General features: G+C 45.2%; 1 protein-coding gene across 2 annotated transcripts in view; it reads left to right on the top strand.

Moving 5' to 3' along the window:
- Positions 1–3,400: 3,400 nt before the first annotated feature.
- Positions 3,401–9,037, top strand: part of LOC128928040 (septin-4-like) — a 32,493-nt gene continuing 26,856 nt past the window's right edge. For both annotated transcript variants that reach the window (XM_078372419.1, XM_078372415.1), the window contains exon 1: positions 3,401–3,849. The gene's annotated coding sequence lies outside the window, so the exon portion shown is untranslated. The remainder of the gene's footprint in view (positions 3,850–9,037) is intronic.

The following is a 9,037-nucleotide window of genomic DNA, read 5'->3' as shown; positions in this document are numbered from 1 at the left end:
CACAGGCTCAAGCCGCTGGGCCAGAAAATCTGTGGAGGAAAGATGAACATCTGAAAGGATACACTTCCCCACTGTTGCCAGTGGCTACTGTGATGTCATAGTGGACGTGAGAAGTGGAAGGGTGCAGACAAATTTTATTAACTGATGGATTGAGACAAAGTCTCCCTCTGTTGCCTAGGCCAGAGTGGCACAATCTCTGTTCACTGCAATCTCTGCTTCCTGGGTTCAAGCGATTCATCTGGTTCAGCCTCCCAAGTTGCTGGGATTACAGGCACTCGCCACCACTCCCGGCCAGTTTTTGTATTTTTAGTAGAGACGGTGTTTCACCATGTTGGCTAGGCTGGTGTTGAACTCTTGACCTCAGGTGATCCACTCACCTTGGCCTCCCAAAGTCCTAGCATTACAGGTGTGAGCCGACATCCCCAGCCTTTTAAAAATTATTATTATTTTACTGTTGACGGTATGCTTTTTAAAAACAAATACACAAGCAAAAATAAAAAAGAAAATGAAAATAAAAAACTTAAATAAAAACTAATATGCCAAATGTGGTGACGTATGCCAGTAATCCCAGTACTTTGGGAGGCCGAGATGGGCAGATCACAAGGTCAAGAGATCAAGACCATCCTGGCCAACATGGTGAAATCCTGTCTCTACTAAAAATACAAAAATTAGCTGGGCCTGGTGATGCCAGTTACTTGGGAGGCTGAGGCAGGAGAATCACTTGAACCTGGGAGGTAGAGATTGCAGTGAGCCAAGATCACACCACTGTACTCCAGCCTGGGCAACAGAGTGAGACTCCATCTCAAAACAAAACAAAAAACAACAAGGTGAGCATCTTACCTTTTCTTTAGCAGAGTATGCCATTCCCAGTTTCTGTCCTGAGACTTTCAGAGGCCACAACAACCATGTTTCTTTCCATCTTCCCTCAGCCAGTACATAGTCATTTAAAATTCTTTGGTTCTGCAGATTTTTTAATGTGTAAATTTTACATGAAAAGACATCTGCAACATGCAAGCCCCAGTAGAGTGGGGGAGTTTTTCAAGGTGAGAAGTCGCTGTTCTCTGCGTCAAACATGGATTGAATTTTTCCTGAGTGTAGCCCGTGGCCCCCGCCTTGTGGGGGTAACATTCTCAGGAACTTCTCTTGTCCTAGTCCCTTCTCATTTCAAAAACAATATTAGTCTTTTGTTTCCCTTTTTCATTCAGTTGTTGTTTTATAACTTTTGTAGAGACCGACCCAAGTAGATGCTATGGGTGTTAGACAAAAACACACATCCCCAGGGGCAAGCCATCCAGTGGTGAGGAATCTCTCCCATGTTCTCTTCCCTGCTGCCCACAGAGACTCCCTTAGTCTCCCCCTCCTCTTCCCCACTGAGGGGCAGCTTGTGGAGATGGAGGACTCATGCCCCTACATGCAGAACCCCTGCCAAGTTCAGTAATAGTTATCACCCTTCCAAAGCTCGAGTGACATTTTGAGATGACCTACCAGACATGCAGTGAAGGATATCACCTCACAGCCATTTTAGAAGCATTTCGAATAGCTACCAATGCCACTGGGCGTTTCACTCCTCTAACCCAAGTTAGAGTTTTGCTAAATCTGTAGCATCCTGAGTAGCATACAAATTTTAACTACATTAGTTGAATGCAGTTGATACATCTGTGGCCTCGTGTCTATTAAAGAGCACACTAGATTGTACCCAGCATTGTTAGGATATGACATGCTTATTAGATGTCTTTATTCACAGGAGAGTGTATGATAAACGACTATTTCTAATAAATATATTTTGTTTCTGTCTGATGATTTTTTTCCCTTGGTGACATTTATCATTAATATTTTCTCAAAGTGCCATGCTTACACTGAGTCTGTTTTCAAACCAGCATCTTCATCCATGTATTCCTTGTTGGGTCACAGTCTTCACTGAAGCTGCTCTTGCGGGTTGTGCTGGAATTTTCCACAGAGCACTGGGCTCCTGGCTCCTCCGCTTCCCGTTTCCAGCTTTATTGCTGAGGCCACAGGCTCATGAAGGTTGCCTTTCAAGGCCTACCCAGGATGCTGCTGAGCTGTGCAGATGTGCACACAATATGTGCAATGTCATGTGTGACTAAATGCCAACTGAGACCCTGGAAACCACTCATGGGGGAATCATGCCAAGATTGAGGAGGCAAGGTGAAGATAGTTTTTAAATGATTGCTTCCTTACCCCTCCCTAGTTCATGTTTTCTTATACATAATTACATTTCTTCCTTGCTATACTACAAATCCCTAATTTTAGTTGGTCAGAGATGGATTTGAGACTGAGCTCCCAACTCCACGGCTGCAACACCTGATTAAAGCCTTCTTCTTTGGCAATACTCATTTCTGTGATTGGCTTTCTGTGGGTGAGCAATGCAGGACCTAGGCTAATGCCCCGAGGCTTCAGTGACAAAATCTGTTTTTCATAATGCTTTATCTTCACTGTCCTCAAGAATTAGTATTTGAGTACTTTCTAGAGTCTCCTTTGTCACTTTTCTTTCAGAGGGAGTCTTGCCCTGTTGCCGGGGCTGAAGTGCAGTGGTGCAATCTTGGCTCACTTCGACCCCCGCCTACTGGGTTGAAGCGATTCTCCTGTCTCAGCCTCCCAAGTAGCTAGGATTACAGGTGCGCCATGCCCAACTATTTCCATTTTTAGTAGAGACGGGGTTTCACCTTGTTGGGCAGGCTGGCCTCGAACTCCTAACCTCAAGTGATCCCCTCGCCTTGGCCTCCCAAAGTGCTGGGATTACAGGCGTGAGCCACTGCGCCCGACCGACACTAGTGCTCGCGGGCTGCAGGGACAGGACGGACTAGAGGCCAGCGACCCCAGCAGCACCCGGCATTCTCCGACCCAACCGGGTCGCCAGCCGCACAGCCTCTGGGCAGATGTGCGCAGCGGCTGCGGCTCAGAGCTGGGAGCCGCTGCTCGGCCCCATCCCCAGGCAGCGGAATGCCCAGAACTGGTCCCCTTGCTTCGGCACCGGCCGAGTAGGAGCTGGGCGGGCAGTGGCGTCGGGCAGGCTCTTCCCGCCGGGCGGGCAGCTCGCTTTGACCCAGCCGCCTGACTCGGCTTGTGTCCTGGCAACTCCGCTGCGGTGGCGGCACAGGGGCGGGAACTGGTCCGCACGCCTGAACTGAGGAAGCCGAGGAGCAGGTGCGCCGCGGCGCTGTGAGGCGGCACTCCCCGATGACAGGCAGGCTGGACGCCGCCACCCGGAAGGACCCGCCAGCCCAGGCCGGCGCCGGAGCTGCAGCGCCACCTATGGCCAAGGAGTTTTCTCTGGGAGGCGGGGGCCTGTGTGCACAGGTGCAGTGATGTCATGGGAGCCTGAGCAAGTGCAGTGACGTCACACGCGAGGGCTTGGCCGTTACCTGCGTGCCTTGCCGTTACCCGTGAGGCTTGGCGGTGGTCGCTTGGCTTGACATTTCTTACTTGGCTCGGAGGTGCTCCTTTCACTGATTGGAAACAGCGAGCTTTCCTCCTGGGAGGTTGTGGCCAAGGCAGTAACTCGCTACTTTTGGCCTCCGGAGGTGGAGAAAAGCGGGGAGGGGCGGGGAGGGGCTGAGGGGTCTCGGAAGGCGGCAGTCTCCGCCACAGGGAGGATATTTAGAGGCGGGCGCCCTGAGGACCAATGGCCCTCGGGCTCCCTCGCCAGCTGGCGGCCCGACAGCTCGCTCAGCAGAAGGAAGCGTGAAGCGGAAGTCTTCGCCCCGCCTCAGTACCGCGTCGACCCGATCTCGAGCTCCACAGAGCTCCCTGGCTGGGCGAAGTCCCCGGGCTGGAGCGCATCCTAGTGCCCAGAGGCCCTGGCGTGGACAAGAGGGACAATGAGAATAGGTAATGGCCAGGCCAAGGAGGCGGGCGCGCCGTCCTGTCAGGGACCCGGGCTTTCTGGTGCCCACAGGCTCCATGGCACCCCGGATGGGGAAACCTTGGAAGGGTCGGGGGCCCAGGCCTCTCCATGAGCCAGGAGCAAATAAAAATGGTTATTACTATTGTGAAAGTGTTGCAGGCCGGGTGTGGTGGCTCACGCCTGTAATCCCAGCACTTTGGGAGGCCGAGGCAGGTGGATCACAAGGTCAAGAGATCGAGACCATCCTGGTCAACATGGTGAAACCCTGTCTCTACTCAAAATACAAAAAATTAGCTGGGCACGGTAGTGCGTGCCTGTAATCCCAGCTAGTTGGGAGGCTGAGGCAGGAAAATTGCCTGAACCCAGGAGGCGGAGGTTGCAGTGAGCCGAGATCGCACCATTGGCACTCCAGCCTGGGTAACAAGAGCGAACCTCTGTCTAAAAAAAAAAAAAAATTGGTAGTATTATAAAAATTATAATATCTAACAGTTACTGGGCGGTTATTTGTGCTAGGAACTGTTCTAAATGCTTTGCACAGATTCTCATTTAAGCATCATAGTGATGCCCAGTACATCACTATGGACTGCTGATACTTTAATTCCCATTTTATTGATTAGGAAACTGAGGCCCAAAAAGGCCAACAGGAAGTGACAGATCTTAAAGTAGGATTTCACCTCGAGGTGAACTGAATCCAGAGGTGAAGCATTTTCTATTCAAATAAACTACATTTCATCAACGTAGTGAATAGTAAGAGCTGGTAAATACTGTGCTTTCTTTTTTTCTTTTTAATTGTATTTTAGGTTTTGGGGTACATGTGCAGAACATGCAAGATAATTGCGTAGGTAAACACATGGCAGTGTGTTTTGCTGCCTTCCTCCCCTTCACCCACATTTGGCATTTCTCCCCATGCTATCCCTCCCCAGCTCCCCCCCTGCTGTCCCTCCTCTATTCCCTCCCAATAGACCCCAGTGTATAGTGCACCCTTCCCTGTGTCCATGTGTTCTTATTGTTCATCACCCGCCTATGAGTGAGAATATGCGGTATTTCATTTTCTGTTCTTGTGTCAGTTTGCTGAGAATGATGTTCTCCAGATTCATCCATGTCCCTACAAAAGACACGAACTCATCATTTTTGATGACTGCATAATATTCCATGGTGTATATGTGCCACATTTTCCCAGTCCAGTCTATCGTCGATGGACATTTCGGTTGGTTCCAGGTCTTCGCTATTGTAAACAGTGCTGCAATGAACATTCGTGTGCATGTGTTCTTATAGTAGAATGATTTATAGTCCTTTGGATATATACCCAGTAATGGGATTGCTGGGTCAAATGGAATTTCTATTTCTAGGTCCTTGAGGAATCGTCACACTGTTTTCCACAATGGTTGAACTAATTTACACTTCCACCAGCAGCATAAGAGTGTTCCTATTTCTCCACATCCTCTCCAGCATCTGTTGTCTCCAGATTTTTTAATGATCGCCATTCGAACTGGCGTGAGATGGTATCTCAATGTGGTTTTGATTTGCATCTCTCTGATGACCAGTGATGATGAGCATTTTTTCATATATTTGTTGGCCTCATGTATGTCTTCTTTTGTAAAGTGTCTGTTCATATCCTTTGCCCATTTTTGAATGGGCTTGTTTGTTTTTTTCTTGTAAATCTGTTTGAGTTCTTTGTAAATTCTGGATATCAGCCCTTTGTCAGATGGGTAAACTGCGAAATTTTTTTCCCATTCTGTTGGTTGCCGATTCACTCTAGTGACTGTTTCTTTTGCCATGCAGAAGCTGTGGAGTTTGATTAGGTCCCATTTGCCTATTTTGGCTTTTGTTGCCAGTGCTTTTGGTGTTTTGGTCATGAAGTCCTTGCCTACTCCTATGTCCTGAATGGTTTTGCCTAGATTTTCTTCTAGGGTTTTTATGGTGCCAGGTCTTATGTTTAAGTCTTTAATCCATCTGGAGTTAATTTTAGTGTAAAGTGTCAGGAAGGGGTCCAGTTTCTGCTTTCTGCACATGGCTAGCCAGTTTTCCCAACACCATTTATTAAACAGGGAATCCTTTCCCCATTGCTTGTTTTTGTCAGGTTTATCAAAGATTGTATGGTTGTAGATATGTTGTGTTGCCTCCGATGCCTCTGTTCTGTTCCATTGGTCTATATCTCTGTTTTGGTACCAGTACCATGCTGTTTTGATTGCTGTAGCCTTGTAGTATAGTTTGAAGTCCGGTAGTGTGATGCCTCCCACTGTGTTCTTTTTGCTTAGAATTGACTTGGCTATGTGGGCTCTCTTTTGGTTCATATGAAGTTCAAGGTGGTTTTTTCCAGTTCTGTGAAGAAAGCCAATGGTAGCTTGATGGGGTAGCATTGAGTCTGTAAATTACTTTGGGCAGTATGGCCATTTTCACAATATTGATTCTTTCTAACCATGAACATGGAATGTTTCTCCATCTGTTTGTGTCCTCTCTTATTTCGTTGAGCAGTGGTTTGTAGTTTTCCTTGAAGAGGTCCCTTACGTTCCTTGTGAGTTGTATTCCTAGGTATTTTATTCTTTTTGTAGCAATTGTGAAAGGCAGTTCGTTCTTGATTTGGCTCTCTTTAAGTCTGTTATTGGTGTATAGGAATGCTTGTGATTTTTGCACATTGATTTTATATCCTGAGACTTTGCCGAAGTTGCTTATCAGTTTCAGGAGTTTTTGGGCTGAGGTGATGGGGTCTTCTAGATATACTATTATGTCGTCTGCAAATAGAGACAATTTGGCTTCCTCCTTTCCTATTTGAATATGCTTTATTTCTTTTTCTTGCCTGATTGCTCTGGCTAGAACTTCCAGTACTATATTGAATAGGAGTGGTGAGAGAGGGCATCCTTGTCTAGTGCCAGATTTCAAAGGGAATGCTTCCAGTTTTTGCCCATTCAGTATGATATTGGCTGTTGGTTTGTCGTAAATAGCTTTTATTATTTTGAGATACGTTCCATCAATACCGAGTTTATTGAGGGCTTTTAGCATAAGGGGCTGTTGAATTTTGTCAAAGGCCTTCTCTGTGTCAATTGAGATAATCATGTGGTTTTTGTTTTTGGTTCTGTTTATGTGGTGAATTACGTTTATAGACTTGCGTATGTTGAACCAGTCTTGCATCCCTGGGATGAATCCTATTTGATCATGGTGGATAAGCTTTTTGATGTGCTGTTGCAATTGGCTTGCCAGTATTTTTATTGAAGATGTTTGCATCAATGTTCATCATGGATATTGGCCTGAAGTTTTCTTTTCTTGTTGAGTCTCTGCCGGGTTTTGGTATCAGGATGATGTTGGTCTCATAAAATGTTTTGGGAAGGATTCCCTCTTTTTGGATTATTTGGAATAGTTTCAGAAGGAATGGTAACAGTTCCTCTTTGTATGTCTGGTAGAATTCGGCTGTGAACCCGTCTGGACCTGGGCTTTTTTTTGTGTGGTAGGCTCTTAATTGCTGCCTCAACTTCAGACCTTGTTATTGGTCTATTCATAGTTTCAGCTTCCTCCTGGTTTAGGCTTGGGAGGACACAAGTGTCCAGGAATTTATCCATTTCTTCCAGGTTTACTAGTTTATGTGCATAGAGTTGTTTGTAATATTCTCTGATGATGGTTTGAATTTCTGTGGAATCTGTGGTGATTCCCCCTTTATCGTTTTTTATTGCATTTATTTGGTTATCCTCTCTTTTCTTTTTTATCAGTCTGGCTAGTGGTCTGTCTATTTTGTTGATCTTTTCAAAAAACCAGCTCTCGGATTTATTGATTTTTTGAAGGGTTTTTCGTGTCTCTATCTCCTTCAGTTCTGCTCTGATCTTAGTTATTTCTTGTCTTCTGCTAGGTTTTGAGGTTTTTTTTATCTTGTTCCTCTAGCTCTTTCAATTTTGATGATAGGGTGTCAATTTTGGGTCTCTCCACTTTTCTCGTGTGGGCACTTATTGCTATATATTTTCCTCTAGAGACTGCTTTAAATGTGTCCCAGAGATTCTGGTATGTTGTGTCTTCGTTCTCGTTGGTTTCGAATAACTTCTTTATTTCTGCCTTCATTTCATTGTTTATCCAATCAACATTCAAAAGCCAGTTGTTCAGTTTCCATGAAGCTGTGCGGTTCTGAGTTAGTTTCTGAATTCTGAGTTCTAACTTGATTGCACTATGGTCTGAGAGACTGTTTGTTATGATTTCAGTTGTTTTGCATTTGCTGAGGAGTGCTTTACTTCCAATTATGTGGTCAGTTTTAGAGTAGGTGTGATGTGGTGCTGAGAAGAATGTGTATTCTGTGGATTTGGGATGGAGAGTTCTGTAAATGCCTATCAGGTTTGCTTGCTCCAGGTCTGAGTTCAAGTCCTGGATATCCTTGTTAATTTTCTGTCTGGTGGATCTGTCTAATATTGACAGTGGAGTGTTAAAGTCTCCCACTATTATTGTGTGGGAGTCTAAGTCTCTTTATAAGTTGTAAGAACTTGCTTTATATATCTGGGTGCTCCTGTATTGGGTCCATATATATTTAGGATCGTTAGCTCTTCTTGTTGTATTGATCCTTTTACCATTATGTAATGTCCTTCTTTGTCTCTTTTGATCTTTTTTGCTTTAACATCTATTTTATCAGAGACAAGAATTGCAACTCCTGCTTTTTTTTTGCTCTCCATTTGCTTGGTAAATCTTCCTCCATCCCTTTATTTTGAGCCTTTGTGTATCCTTGCCTGTGAGATGGGTTTCCTGGATACAGCACATCAAAGGGTTTTGGCTTTTTATCCAATTTTCCAGTCTGTGTCTTTTGATTGGTGCATTTAGCCCATTTCCATTTAGGGTTAATATTGTTATGTGTGAATTTGATACTGCCATTTTGATGCTAGCTGGCTGTTTTGCCTGTTAGTTGTTGTAGATTCTTCATTTTGTTGATGCTCTTTAGCATTTGGTATGTTTTTGGAATGGCTGGTACTGGTTGTTCCTTTCTATGTGTAGTGCCTCTTACAGGAGCTCTTGTAAAGCAGGCCTGGTGGTGACAAAATCTCTGAGTACTTGCTTGTTTGCAAAGGATTTTATTTTTCCTTCACTTATGAAGCTCAGTTTGGCTGGATATGAAATTCTGGGTTGAAAGTTCTTTTCTTTAAGGATGTTGAATATTGGCCCCCACTCTCTTCTGGCTTGTAGGGTTTCTGCCGAGAGATCTGCTGT

Source organism: Callithrix jacchus, chromosome 5, assembly GCF_049354715.1.
Source record: "Callithrix jacchus isolate 240 chromosome 5, calJac240_pri, whole genome shotgun sequence".
Lineage (NCBI taxonomy): Eukaryota > Metazoa > Chordata > Mammalia > Primates > Cebidae > Callithrix > Callithrix jacchus.
Note: the sequence above shows the minus strand (reverse complement) of the source record. Positions and strands in the feature narration are given on the sequence as shown.